Source organism: Somniosus microcephalus, chromosome 1 (genome assembly GCF_052327205.1).
Source record: "Somniosus microcephalus isolate GS21.2 chromosome 1, FLI_Smic_1.0, whole genome shotgun sequence".
NCBI lineage: Eukaryota > Metazoa > Chordata > Chondrichthyes > Squaliformes > Somniosidae > Somniosus > Somniosus microcephalus.
In genome coordinates, this window is record NC_140987.1 from 226,752,104 (window position 1) to 226,766,409 (window position 14,306).

Sequence of the window (14,306 nt, forward strand, 5' to 3'; positions counted from 1 at the left end):
TTTGCGGGCACCTCTGGAGAATGCCGAGGATTACCGCAACTGGAAGGGCTACCATTCGCTGAACGTTCAGCTGGTGTGTGACCACAGGCAGCTCATCCTAGCTGTCAATGCCCGTTTTCCAGGCAGCAGCCACGATGCCTTCATCCTGCGACAGACTTCTGTGGCAGACATGTTCCAGGCACAGCCTCACCCACGAGGATGGCTTATCGGGGACAAAGGCTATCCTTTGTGTACCTGGCTGATGACCCCGCTCCGTGCGCCCAGCACCCCTGCTGAAGAGGGATACAACGAGAGCATCAAATGACCAGGAACATCATCGAACAAACAATCGGCGTCCTGAAGCAACGGTTCCGCTGTCTGGATCGTTCCGGTGGAGCCCTACAGTATTCGCCGGAGCGAGTCTCTCATTTCGTGGTCATTTGCTGCATGCTGCACAACCTGGCTATCCGCAGGACTCAGGCACTGCTACCAGAGATTGGAGGACCACCTCAGGAGGAGGAGCAGGAGGAGGAGGAGGAGGACCAGCACAGGAGGGAGGCACAAAGTGCAAGGGCCGCCCGTCGCCGGCTTATTGAACGTCAGTTCTAGGCCCCCTCTCAGGGAATGGCTTGTGCCAATGTCAGCAGATGAATGTAGCCGCTCCACAAGCCCTCAGCCGAGCAGGGCAACCAGGACTTAACCAAAAAACCATGCACACTGCAATTTAACCACAATAATTTATTGAAAACCTCTGCCCTTCCCACATTACATGCTCATGTGGAGAAGCCCCCTCCAAAAACACAAAACTACCAGTCTCGGCCTTACAAAAAGAAAGAAACACACCAGTCTCGGCCTTACACAAAAACAACTGCACCAGTGTCGGCCTTACAACAAGCACCAGGCATTTGCCTTGCGCATCCTTGCCTGACCCCTGCCCGCCCTGCTGCTCCTCCTCAATGGGAGCCCAGTGGCTGCAGCAAGGCTGGGGGAAGGCTGCTGAGGGGCAGATGGCGAGACGGTAGATGCCCTTGGGGGTCGGCCTGCACCAGCTCTGGCCTTGGAGTGGCCGGCTGCTGACTGCTCCAACTCTGGCTGGGCGGCAGCAGTCTGTCCAGCAGCTCGTGGCAGCTGCAATGGCGGAGTGGCAGTGTCGGCTGCAGGAATGGTGGCAACCTGGCAGATCGCAGGTGCTTGCTGGTCGCCTGAGACATTGGCACTCGCACGGGCCAGCACTGCAGCATGCGCAGCAAACAGCTGAAGAACAGACTGCTGGGCTGCTGCTGTGCGGCGAGTGCCCTGGCGATGCCTGGCTGATCCAGCGAGGGTGGCAGCAGTTAGTGCCCGTGTGGCCCTGGTCTGTGTCCGCATGACACCAGCCAGTGAATGTACGGCACGACTGAGCACTTGGCTAGAAGCCGACTGTGCTGCCGCGAAGTCCTGCAGACTCCTGGCCTGTGCTGCACTGAATTGTTCCAGACTCCTGGGCCTAGAATTTCAGTATAGCCAGTTTTGGGGCGCTAACGTTAGCGCCCGCCCGAAGTTAGCGCCCGCCCCAAAGTTGCGCCCCCTTGCCGGAAATTCAGTCGCTTCGCCCTAAGAGGTTGCTGGAGCGCTAAAAGAGGCGTTCCACTACTATCTTTAGGCGCTAAGCCGGCGGTGCAGAGGGATAGCGCCGAGGCGGGGCGCAGCGCGGGTGCGGTCATTTTTTGATTGACAGCAGACCCCGTGGCGCCGACCAGCTCTTAAAGGGGGAAGGGACGATTTGGTCTGCTGCCACGCCCTGCACACTGCAGCTTTGCAAATAGGCCTCAACACTGCTGCTCAGCCCCAGGGAGTCATGGCAAAGCCAGAGAAGGCCCGTGAGCGTGCCCTGCGCTTCTCAGAGCGTGATCTGGGAATAATGGTGACAGCTCTGGAGAAGAGGCGCAGGATCTTGTTCCCAGAGACTGGGAGGAATCCGACCCACCAAGAATACACCAGAGCCTGGAAGCAGATCGCCAACAGGGTGACGGTCACCGGCGATGCCCCCAGGACCCACACCCAATGTTGGAAAAAATACAACGACCTGACCAGGATTGTTAGGGTGAGTACCCTTTCCAGTCTCCTCCTCATTCTTGCATGTACACCTGACATGATGGGCAAAGGGAGCTGAAAGGCCTAATGGTCAGCCCTCAGCCAGCAGCTTTGGGACAGTCATGAGCATCAATTGCCCATTCTGCACTCTACACTCTGGCCAAGCTATTCCACCATGGGAGGCAGTGCACAGTACATCAGGGCTACACTCTGGCCAAGCTATTCCACCATGGGAGGCAGTGCACAGTACATCAGGGCTACACTCTGGCCAAGCTATTCCACCATGGGAGGCAGTGCACACTACATCAGGGCTACACTCCGTACTTACAGCCCGTCCTTTCTCTTGCAGGCTAAACTTGCCAATAATCGCCAGGCCCGTGCCAGGACCAGGGGAGGCCGCGCCAAGCTGCAGAAGCTCACTCCCCTGGAGGAGTGCGTGAGTGGGCTCATGGGAGCCCGGCTGATCGTGCCCACAGTGTGCGGAGTAGCCGACCCTCCACTGCCCGGCAATGGTAAGGACCTCGCCTTTTGGCCCTCTCGCGTCGCACTTGCGCATCCGAGCTACCTCCTTTGCCACTGTCCCACCAATGCGCTGAATGCCACCAGTCCTGACTCCCTCGCTGACGCCGTCTCCTCACTCTGAAGCTACTCTTGTGCATTCCTGCTTTCAGCTGGTGACGACCAGGTCCCTGAAGCTGCCAGTGACAGCCCCTCCGAGCAGGAGGAGGAGGAGGAGGAGGAGCAAGAGCAAGCCGGACCATCAGGGGAACACTCAGGTCCCGCAGGAGAGGACGAAATGATTGACACGTCCTCACTGGACGAGTGCCTGGACCAACTGTCGCAGGGGATTGCAGCTGCTGGGACCAGTGGCGTCCAGCCACCCAGGAGCCCTGCACGTGGGCCGCGGCCTTCCCCCCAAAGGGGGGAAGGATCAGAGGGGAGTGCAGTTGATTGGGAGACTCGCCGCCACCAACGTGGCAAGGTTCCCCTAGTTCGGTCCCCTGCTCCCCAGCGGGAGAGTCTCAACTCCAGTCCGGACACCTTCACCTCGGAGGAGGCGCGGAAGCTGGACAAGATGGCCGAGGATTCGGACCGGCGCCACACGGAGCTCATGCGCGTGGTGGGGCGCATGCCTGAGGCCATCGAGTCGCTGGCGACCAGTGTGCGCGAGTTCGGGGCATCAACTGCCGTGAGTGGCCGCATGCTCACTGATGCCGTCAAGTCCCTGGCGGGTGTGATGCGGGCGCACACCAGGACAACAGGGGCACTCACTGCTGCCACACGCGCTGTCTCAGGCAGGCATCGCCAGGGCACCCGCCCCGCTGCAGCATCCCAGCGAGCCGCCCCTTGGCTGATTGGTGCGGATCCTGCAGTGCGGGCCCGGCCGAGTGCCAGCGCGCCACAGCACCAGCCAGCGCATCCCAGATGCCAGCTTGCCCACATTGCGCCATCCGTCGCCGCCACTCCCCCACTGGGGCGTCAAGGGCAAGCGGCTGGAGCTGATGGTGGCCAGGCTCAGGTGCGCCACTCGGCAGCCGGCCCCTCGAGGCCCAAAGGCCGTGTAAGCCGCCCCCCAAGGGCATCTGGCGGAAGGACATCTGAGCCTCAGGCGCCTTCCCCCAGCCTCGCAGCAGCCACTGGGCAGAGCTTGCGAAGGAGCAGCAGGCCGGGCAGGGGAGGCAAAAGGCTGGACAAGGTCTCGCCCTCGCGGGCCACTCAGTAGAGGGTGTGGCCAGCTTTCGTTTTATATGGCGGTGGCCATCTTTCTTTTGCCCATGGTTGTTTGGTTCGTGGGCTTATTTTTTGCGTTAAGGCCGAGGTTGAGGCCAGGTTTGTACAAATGTGGAGTTACTCCTCCCCAGTTTGTGGGAGTGAGTCGTTTGTTGGGCTTTTTGTGGGGCCCGTTGATTGTTTTTGGGGATTCATGTGGGAAGGGGTTTTCATTTTTGTGTAATAAATAATTATCTTTATTCATAGAGTCTCCATGGTTGTTCTTGTTAGTGTTTGTTGGCTTCGCTGGCTGAGGGCTTGCGGAGCGGCTGCATTCATCTTCCCTCATGGCCACAAGGCATTCCCTGACAGGGGGCTTAGAAGTAACGTGTAATAAGGTGGCGTCGCGCGGCCCTTGGCCCTGGTCGCTCCCTCCTGGGAACGTACTCCTGCTCCTCCTCCTCCTCCTCCTGCTCCTCCTGCTCCTCCTCCTGAGGTGGTGGTCCAACGTCAGGTGGCAGTGCCTGAGTCCTGCGGATAGCCAGGTTGTGGAGCATGCAGCAAACTACCACAAATTGGGAGACCCGGTCCGGCGAATACTGCAGAGATCCTCCGGAGCGATCAAGGCAGCGGAACCGCTGCTTGAGGACCCCAATAGCTTGCTCGATGATGTTGCGGGTGGTTTGATGGCTCTCGTTGTATGCCTCTTCAGCAGCGGTCCTGGGCGCGCGGAGCGGGGTCATGAGCCAGGTACACAAAGGATAGCCTTTGTCCCTGAGTAGCCATCCTCTTGGGGGAGGCTGTGCCTCGAACATGTCATGCACAGTACTCTGCCGCAGGATAAACGCATCGTGGCTGCTGCCTGGAAAGCTGGCATTGACAGCCATGATGCGCTGCTTGTGGTCACAAACCAGCTGCACATTCAGAGAATGGTAGCCCTTCCTGTTGCGATACTGCTCGCCATGCTCCAGAGGGGCCCGCAAAGCCAAATGCATACAGTCAATGGCGCCCTGCACCAAGGGGAAGGCCGCGAGTCTTGCAAATCCCAATGCGCGCTGATGCTGGCTCTCCAGGGCCATGGGGAAGGAGATGAATTGGCGTCTCCTTCTGAACAGTGCTTCGGTCACCTGGCGGATGCAGCGATGCGCGCCGTACTGGGAGATGTTAGCTATGTCCCCAGCAGCGGATTGGAAGGAGCCGGTGGCATAGAAGTTCAATGCCACCGTCACCTTCACTTCCACTGACAGAGACGTCCTGCACCTGAGCTTTGGACGCAGATCTCTGCGAAGCAGGTGGCAGATCTCTGCAACCACCTCCTTTCGGAATCGGAGCCTTCTAACACATCGCGCGCCAGTCATGTTGAGGTAGGAGCGCTGCTGGCGGTATAGCCTGGCTGGGTAAGGCCTACGTGGCCGACGCCTGTTGCCCCCTCTGCCTCTAGCCAGGGCTGCCCCTCTCACAATGCGTCTGCGAGCCCTACGGACATGGCGCTGCAGCTCCGCGTTGGCACCCCATGCAACCCCCATCAAATCCTGGCAAACAGTCAAATTTCCAAAAGGCCACTTGCAGCGCTCTGTCCTGAGTCCAAAAATACCTGAGCTGTTGCTGCTTGAAACCAGTTAGCTATCCTCCTTGTTGTGTGTCCAGAAATGCGTTGCACAAGAGTGTTTGCTGCAAAATGGCTGGCCTTTATACTGGAGGGTACGTCCCCTTTAATTTGCGCCCCCCGGGGCCCGCGCTGGCTGTGCTGCGTTCCCTTTTTCAAACGCTCCGGCCGCCAGCCGCACAATGGGGCGGTCCGACTGAAGTTTGGAATCGGGGTGGCCAAAGGGCGTTGCACGAGGATGTGACGTCATTTTCTGCGCGCGCATCCGGGCGGGCGCTAAACTTTGCGCCGGCGCTAACGGCCAACTTAATTTGGGGCGAGGTGCAAACTGCGCTGCGCCCGGGCACAACACGCATAGCGCCCGACATTCACTTTTCTTTAGGCGCTAACTGCTGGCGCAACCAACTGAATTTCTAGGCCTCGGCCTGTGCTGCACTGAATTGTTGCAGACTCCTGGCCTGTGCTGCTCCGAATTGCTGCACACTCCTTGACAGAGACTCTATGGAGTCAGGCATCCTTGCCACTGCAGCCATGAGCTCAGTGTGCCTGCGCTCAGCCTAGACGGCCATTTCCTCTAGGAGGCGCACCTCCTCTGCGCTCACCGTCGCAGGACTGGAGGCCGCACTCACCCTCTGGGGAGAAGTCCGCCGAGCTTCCCCACCCCTCCCGCGTTGCTGCAGGCCGCTGGGCCCCGGAGCTTCACTCTCCTCCGACCCTTCCCCCCCGGCTCCCCTCCAGGGAAGACGTGTCCCCTACATCACCATGGGCTGGCGCGGCTGAGGGTGGCACTGATGGGCCGGCTTCCTCTTCCTCCTCCTCGTCTTCCGAAGGGCTGACAGTGGCAGCTTGAGGGCCCGCCTCCTTACCTGGCGATTCACCATCTGAAAGCAGGAAGGCACAAGAGTAGCTTTAGAGTGAGGACAGGGCGGCAGCGAGGGAGGCATGAGTGGTGCCATTCACCGCATTGGTCGGACAGTGGCAAAGGATGCTGATCTGATGCGCAAGTGGAACGAGAGAGGTCCAAAAGGTGATGCCGTTACCATTGGTGCCCAGAACAGGGTCGGCATCTCCACTGGCGACGGAGCCAATCAGCTGGCCTGCCATAATGCGCTCCACACGCCGGTCGAGGTCGGAGAACTCTTTGAGGTCAGGACGGCCTCCCCCGGTCTCAGTTCGGTTGTGCCGGTTGTGCGCCACCTTGGCCTGCAAGAGAAAGGACGGCCTCTAAGTACAGTGTGAAGCCCTGATCTTGTCTGCACTGCCTCCCATGGTCGAATAGCTTGTACAGTGTGTAGCCCTGATCTTGTCTGCACTGCCTCCCATGGTCGAATAGCTTGTACAGTGTGTAGCCCTGATCTTGTCTGCAATGCCTCCCATGGTCAAAGAGCTTGTACAGTGTGTAAAGTGCTGAATGTGCAAGTGATTTTCATGCCAGTCCGAAAGCTGCTGGATGAGGGCTGGCCATTAGGGCTTTCAGGTCCCTTTGCCCATAAAGTGAGGTGCACATGCAAGGATGAGGAGGACACTGGAAAGGGTACTCACCCTGACAACCCGTGTGAGGTCGTTGAACTTCTTCCGGCATTGCACAGGAGTCCTGGCAACCACGCTGTTGGAAGACACCCTGTTGGAGACCTCCCTCCAGGCTTTCCGGTAGGCGCTGGGCAGCGGCCTCTTGCCACCTTCTGGGAACAGAACATGGCGCCTGCGCTCCACTCTGCCAACCAGCAGCCTCAGGTCACCATCGCTGAAGCGCTGCGCTCTCTCCCTGGCCTTCTCCATAGCCCTGGGCGTTGTGCAGGTGAAGCTGAAGTGGTCAGGCCTAGGTTGAGGGCTGCAGTGTGCAGGGCGTGGCAGGCAAACAAATCCACCCTCCCCCTTTAAGAGCTGACCGGCGCCAGAGTGTCTGCCGTCAATCAAGAACTCGCCGCACCTGCGCTGCGCCCGGCCTCGGGGGTCTCGCTCAGCACCGCCGGCTTAGCGCCTAAAGATAGTCGTGCATCGCCTGTTTTAGCGCAGCAGCAACCTCTTGGGGCGATGCGACTGAATATCGGCGAAGGGGGCGCGACTTTGCGCCGGACGCAAACTTTAGCGGCCGCCCGACTTTACTGCCCCAAAAGTGGCTATACTGAATTTCTAGGTCATGTTCTCTAGATTTCTAGCCCAGTAACATAACCAATACACTACCATACATCATATTATATTACCCCTCACTTGAGTGGACTGACTTGATATTTGGAGCTGCCTCCACAATTTGCCTTCTGTTCTTTGTTGCTCACTCACTTATAGATCATTGTCATTCCTTCAGGAGGTGGACAATGGACTTCTCAAAGCTTCTTCTTCTTCTCCTTAGGCAGTCCCTCGGAACCGAGGATGACTTGCTTCCACATTAAAAATGAGTTCTCCGGTGACTGATGAGTCCAATGCAGGACCTACAGTCTCTGTCACAGGTGGGGCAGACGGTGGTTGAAGGGGTGGGTGGGTGGGGTGCTTGGATTGACGTGCGCTGCTTGCGTTTGGCTTCCGCTTGCTCTCGGCGAAGAGACTCGAGGTGTTCGGCGCCTTCCCAGATGCTTCTCCTCCACTTTGTGCGGTCTTGGGCCAGGGATTCCCAGGATGTTGCACTTTTTCAAGGAGGGCATGAGGGTGTCCTTGAAGCATTTCCTCTGCCCACCTGGGGCTCTCTTGCCGTGTTGGAGCTCTGAGCACTTGTTTTGGGAGTCTCGTATCGAGCATGCGGACAATGTGACCCATCCATCGGAGCTGATCGAGTGTGGTCAAAGCTTCGATGCTGGGGATGTTGGCCTGAGCGAGAACACTGACGTTGGTGCGCCTATCCTGCCAATCGATTTGCAGGATTTTGCAGATGCAGCATTGGTGGTACCTCTCCAGTGCTTTGAGGTGCCTGCTGTACATGGTCCATGTCTCTGAGGCATACAGGAGGGTGGATATCACTACTGCTCTGTAGACCATGAGCTTGGTGCCGGGTTTGAGGTCCTGGTCTTCAAACACTCTCTTCCTCAGGCAAACAAAGGCTGTACTGGCACACTGAAGGCGGTGTTGGACTTCGTCATCGACGTCTGCCCTTGTTGACAGTAGGCTCCCGAGGTATGGAAAGTGGTCCATGTTGTCCAAGGCCTCGTCATGGATTTTGATAATTGGGGGGCAGTACTGTGTGGTGGGGGCAGGTTGGTAGAGGACCATTGTCTTATGGATGTTTAGTGTAAGCCCCATGCTCTCGTATGCTTCGGTGAAGGTGTTGATGATGGTTTGGAGTTCGACCTCCGAGTGTGTGCAGGTGCAAGCGTCATCTGCATACTGTAATTCGATGACAGAGGATGGGACGACCTTGGATCTGGACTGGAGGCGACGGAGGTTGAACAGTTTCCTGTTTGTTCTGTAAATTAGCTCCACTCCAGCGGGGAGCTTACTGACGGTGAGATGGAGCATTGCAGCAAGGAAGATCGAGAAGAGCGTTGGTGCGATGACTCAGCCTTGCTTGACCCTGGTCAGTACGTGAATTGGGTCTGTGGTGGAACCGTTGGTCAGGATCATGGCTTTCATGAACTCATTTCTCTTATCTGGAAGGAGGAGAGCATGCCAGGGGATCTCAGAGACGCCGTAATTGTGACCATCTTCAAGAAAGATGACAAGTCCGATTGCGATAATTACAGAGGAGTTTCCCTGCTGTCTGCCACAGGGAAAGTCATTGCAAGAATGCTCCTCAATCCCCTTCTCCCAGGGGCTGAAGAGCTCCTCCCAGAGTCGCAATGCGAATTCCGCCCATTAAGGGGCACAATGGACATGAACTTCACCGCACGTCAATTACAAGAGAAATGAAGGGAACAGCACCAACCGTTGTACATGGCCTTCTTTGACCTCACAAAGGCCTTCGACATTGTCAACCGTGAGGGATTATGGAGTGTCCTTCTCAAATTCGGCTGCCCTCAAAAGTTTGTCACCATCCTCCGCTTGCTTCTTAAAGCTACGGTACCAGTGCAACACCATGGATTGGCAGAACTTGGTACTTTTTAGACACAACGTTCTCTTGTTTCTGTAAGTACTTCTGCAGATGGTTCTTGAGCCTTGAGCTTCAGTGGAGGAATTCTGAAAATTTAATGGGGTATTTCTGTTTGATCAATGACCAAAAATTACAATTGGTTTCATTTTGCACTGAAGGATGTTAACCAGGTTAGAGATAAGAAATCTAGTAGAGGACGTGATATACATGAATGAGAGGAACCTCATCAAAAGGACTTAGAAAACCCTCTGCATCTTCCAATCCCAGCTGATAGAAATAACTGATTATTGGTTTCATCCATCGCTCAGTGGTAGCACTCTCACCTCTGAATAAGAAGATTGTGGGTTTAAGCCCCTCTCCAGAGACTTGAGCACATAATCTTGACTGACACTCCACTGCCCCACTGAAGGAATGCTGCACTATCAGAGGTGCCATCTTTCAGATAGACACATTTAACCGACGCACTGTCAAGGTAGGGCAGGTGAGTTCTCCCCGGTTCCTTGGCCAATATTTATCCCTCAACCAACATCACTAAAAACAGAAGATCTGGTCATTTCTCTGATTGCTGTTTGTGGGACCTTGCTGTGTGCAAATTGGCTTCCATATTTCCTACATTACAACAGTGACTACATTTGAAATGTACTTCATCAGATGTAAAATGGTTTTGGACGTCCTGAGGCTGTGAAAGGTGCTATATAAATACAAGTCTTTTCTTTCTTTTTCTTTTAATATTGCAGACTATTGGGTATCTGGCTCTCCCTGTGTCTTTCCTGCTCCTTTGTGGAAATGCAGTTCTTTTTTTGCTGGCATAAGTTACTCATTGAGGCCAGAGTCAGTGTTGTCCAAGGCTCAAGGATTCTGGTGCTATTAAACAAGGTCCCATTGAAAGAGCTGCAACAATAGTTGTGTGCAGGCAAGTAAAAAAAAAAGATAGGAACCCATAACATTATTTTGTCTAAGAAAGGTTACTAAGGGAAGGGTGGTTAGATATAGCCAGTCCCAGTATTGTATAGCCCGAATGTATTGTGATAAGATTACTCATTGGAATATTAGAGCCTTAGGCACATTTTAAGGAAGAGTTGCAATGAGGGTTATGGGGAGAATGAATTTTGTCTTGGTTCAACAAGTTAAAATGATTTGAGCTTCAAACCTAGTTACTTCCCTCTTCCTGTTCAGTTAGAATCCTCAATCAGAATGTGGTTAACACTCTTCAGTGCAAATGGTCATTGATTAAACAAAAGTACAGCGCTCAATAGTCACAATTGACCAACTTGGACTGAATCAATACAACAAACTTAAACCAAGGTTGAAAAAAACTAGAATTGGAGGCTGGATTGAGAAAATACCAATTTTAGAGGAACAGAGCAAGCCTCCACTTCCCACCATTAGGAAGCCATTTGCTGATCAATAGCACTCTATTTATTTTGGGGATGGACTTCTAAAACCTGTCTCTTAAATGATGTCAAATTGGAATCTATTCAGTTCCTGACAATATTGATTATTGATAATGTCACTTTCTTTCTAGTTTAACATGTTTCTAGCAATGTTATGCCAAAATGTTACAATTCATTAATGTGATTCTTAAGTACCGGAGAGCAAGATTTCTCACATCATAGATATAGAAGACTGAACAGTAGGTAACTATTAGCTCTACCTCATTACAACTTCTCTTGACCCCTCCACTGCCTTTGAGTGTCACACAGATTGTCCAACATCCAGTATTGGATGAACAGAAATTACTCCAATTAAATATTGTGAAGACCAAAACCGTTGTCTTCAGTCCCTGCCACAAGCTCCGTTCCCTAGCTACCAACTCCATCCCTCTCCCTGGCCACTGACTGAGGCTGAACCAGACTATTCACAACCTTGGAGTCCTACTTGACCCTGAGCTGAGTTTCTGACCCCATATCCTCTCCATCACCAAGACCGCCTATTTCCACGTCCAAAATATTGCCCATCTCTGTCCCTGCTTCAGCCCATCTGCCACTTAACACCTCATCCATGCCTTCATTACTTCTAGACTCGACTATTGCAATGATTTCCTGGCTGGCCGCCTACCTTCCACCCTCCGTAAACTTGAGCTCACCCTAAACTTTGCTGCCTGCATCCTAACTCATATGCACCCATCACCCCTGTGCTCGCTGACCTACATTGGCTTCTGGTCCAGTAACTTGATTTTAAAATTTTCATCCTCGTGTTCAAATACCTCGGATGGCCTCGCCCCTCCCTATCTTTGTAACCTCCTCCAGCTCTACAGTCGTCTGAGAACTCTGCATTCTTCCAATTCTACCTCTTTAGTACCCCCACTTCTTTCGCTCACCATTAGCAGCCGTGCCTGCAGCCATCTAGGCCATAAGCTCTGGAATTGCCTCCCGAAACCTCTTTGCATCTCTACCTCTCTCTCATCCTTTAAGAGGTTCCTTAAAACCTACCTCTTTGACCAAGTTTTTGGTCACATGTCCTAATGTCTCCACTGTGGCTCGGTGTTAATTTTTATCGGAATACGCTCCTGTAAAGCTCCTTGGGATGTTTTACTACGTAAAGGCGCTATATAAATGCAAATTGTTGATCACTACATGGTCAGTTGCTGATCTTAACCCCGCCATGGAGGCAGTGCTGAATTAGGTGCCTTGTCTAATACAGTAATGTAAATCTGGGGTACGAATGTTTGCGACATTCTCTTGAGCGCCTTTTTGCCATAGGTTACCTATTAGCAGTTACAGAGACCTGGAAGCAGGCTGCTTTCTACCTATTTCAGCCAAAAATAAATGGAAAAGAAAAAAAAGAGAATATAAATGGGTTCAAAAGGCAAGTTTATAGAAAGAGAAGGCATTGCAGATTACATTGAGAAGATAGGTATGTGAGGTGGGCAGGAAGGACTTTTCCTGTTCTTTCCTTAAGTTAATAGCAATGGTTTTCAAGCTGTTCTGTATCAGAAATCCCCTTAACAAATCCGAGAGACTGACAGAAATGTAATGATCTCAAGGACCCCTGGGACACCCTTGCTGGTCCTCTAGAAACCTGGATCCCAGTTTGAAAAGCTGACTCACAGAAAAAAACCCATTTCATTCCATCATAGGTGTAATATTTAATTGATGCAAATAGTTCTAAAGCTTTGAAAACCCTAGTAAAACCATACAGGTGATTGAAGCTTAGCTATTTCAATAAAGTAGAAATATTTTGCAGTTTGATTTTACACTGAACTCAATCTAGATGAAAACACCTCCAATTTTGGATGGGAAAAACTAAAGAGAAATTATTCCTGTAAATCAGTTTTAAAAAAGAAATACAAAAATTGCTGTCAAAATAACGGAGAGGCTAATGGCACTCGCCATTATTTAAGTGCAAATGCCACAACAACATCAGGTGAGGGCAAATGCGCGATTAAACGCGTAAATTGAAAAGTTCCTGTCAAAGATGTGCCGCTCCGCCGTTAGCTTCACAAAAACGGCATCTCGCTGTCTGGCTCCCCATTCAAATGCATTGAGCGCCATGAAGTTCCTGTACTTGGACTGTCAATATGAAGCAAACTGGCCACCAAAAGTTAATTCAAGTCATTTCAAGTCTAAATACCCTTTTAACGAGGTGGTAATATTAACTACAGCCAGTCAACATATCTGGCACTTAAAATTAACTTTTACAAGTGTGGAGCCTCATTCCTTCAGGTTTTAATTGTTATTGAAGATTTAAAAAATATTAAAATAATTTTAAAAAATCTTTTTCTTTCTGTCTTTTTTTCTCTCTCTCAATCCAATCTTTCTTTGCCTCTCTATTTCTCTTTCTGTACCCGATTTGATATTGAACTCAACCATTCTAACTTACACTTCCTTGTTCATTGCGTTGTTCATTTCCCAATCCTCCAATCTGATTGGTTAAGGAGATACACAGTTGCTTGCACTGTTCACTCAGAACCCAGATACCCTGTAGAGGGTGCTGCACCATTTTCATCTCGCACTTCCAGCAATTTGCCGCACAAAAAAGCATGGAGATTAAGGGGGCGATTTTCTGACGTCGGAGGAGGCGGGTTTGGAGGCGAGAAAGGCGGGAAAATTAGACTAAGAGGTCGGGTTCGGAACCTGCCTCCAACCCGCCTCTGCAGGATTTTGCCGGTGCCGGTTTTGAAGGTAGGGAAATGCTCCCGTCTCCAGCTGGCCATTGCGTGAATTAACTTCCTTAAATACTTGTTAAGGGCCTCTCTAAGCCTATTTTGAGAGGCCTTGTGAATTTCCCAGCATTTCGGTGTGCTCCACGCAACTTCTGAACCACGCCAGGTAAATCTGAGCACTTTTAGAAGGCCTTCCGATGTCGGAGGTGCTGCAGCTTGACTCCATCAACTGTGGGACCTCCTTGGAAGACCCTCTCCCCGCTTGCAATGAGCGCTTCCCCAAAGGAGGCATCTATAAGCAGCATTTTCTTTCACCATGGACCTCAGATGAGGATGAGGACCATCCACGGCAGCAGCAGAACCAGGCAGCTCAGAGGGAACATCAGCAGGAGCCCCAACCTCCTGCTCAGCCACCTGATGATGCACAGGGCAGAAGGCACCAGTGCACCGAGGCACCTCGCCACAGGAGATACCCCCCACATAGCGTTTACAGACAAAGGATGAGCTACCTCAACATGAGTGAGCAGCAGTGCCAAAGGAGGTCGAGACTTTTGCGAGAGGTTGCCCGAGAGATCTGCAGCCTGCTGCAACAAGACCTGGTGCCCAGAGGAACGGGTGGACACCCCTTACCAGTGGCTGTCAAAGTCACCACCGCACTTAACTTCTTTGCCTCAGGCTCCTTTCAGGGATCATCAGCAGACATCAGCGGCATCTCCCAGTCAGCCGCCTACAGTTGCATCATGCAGGTTACCGATGCCCTTTTTGCAAAGGCCCACAATTACATCCAGTTCACAAGGGATCAAGCAAGTATAACC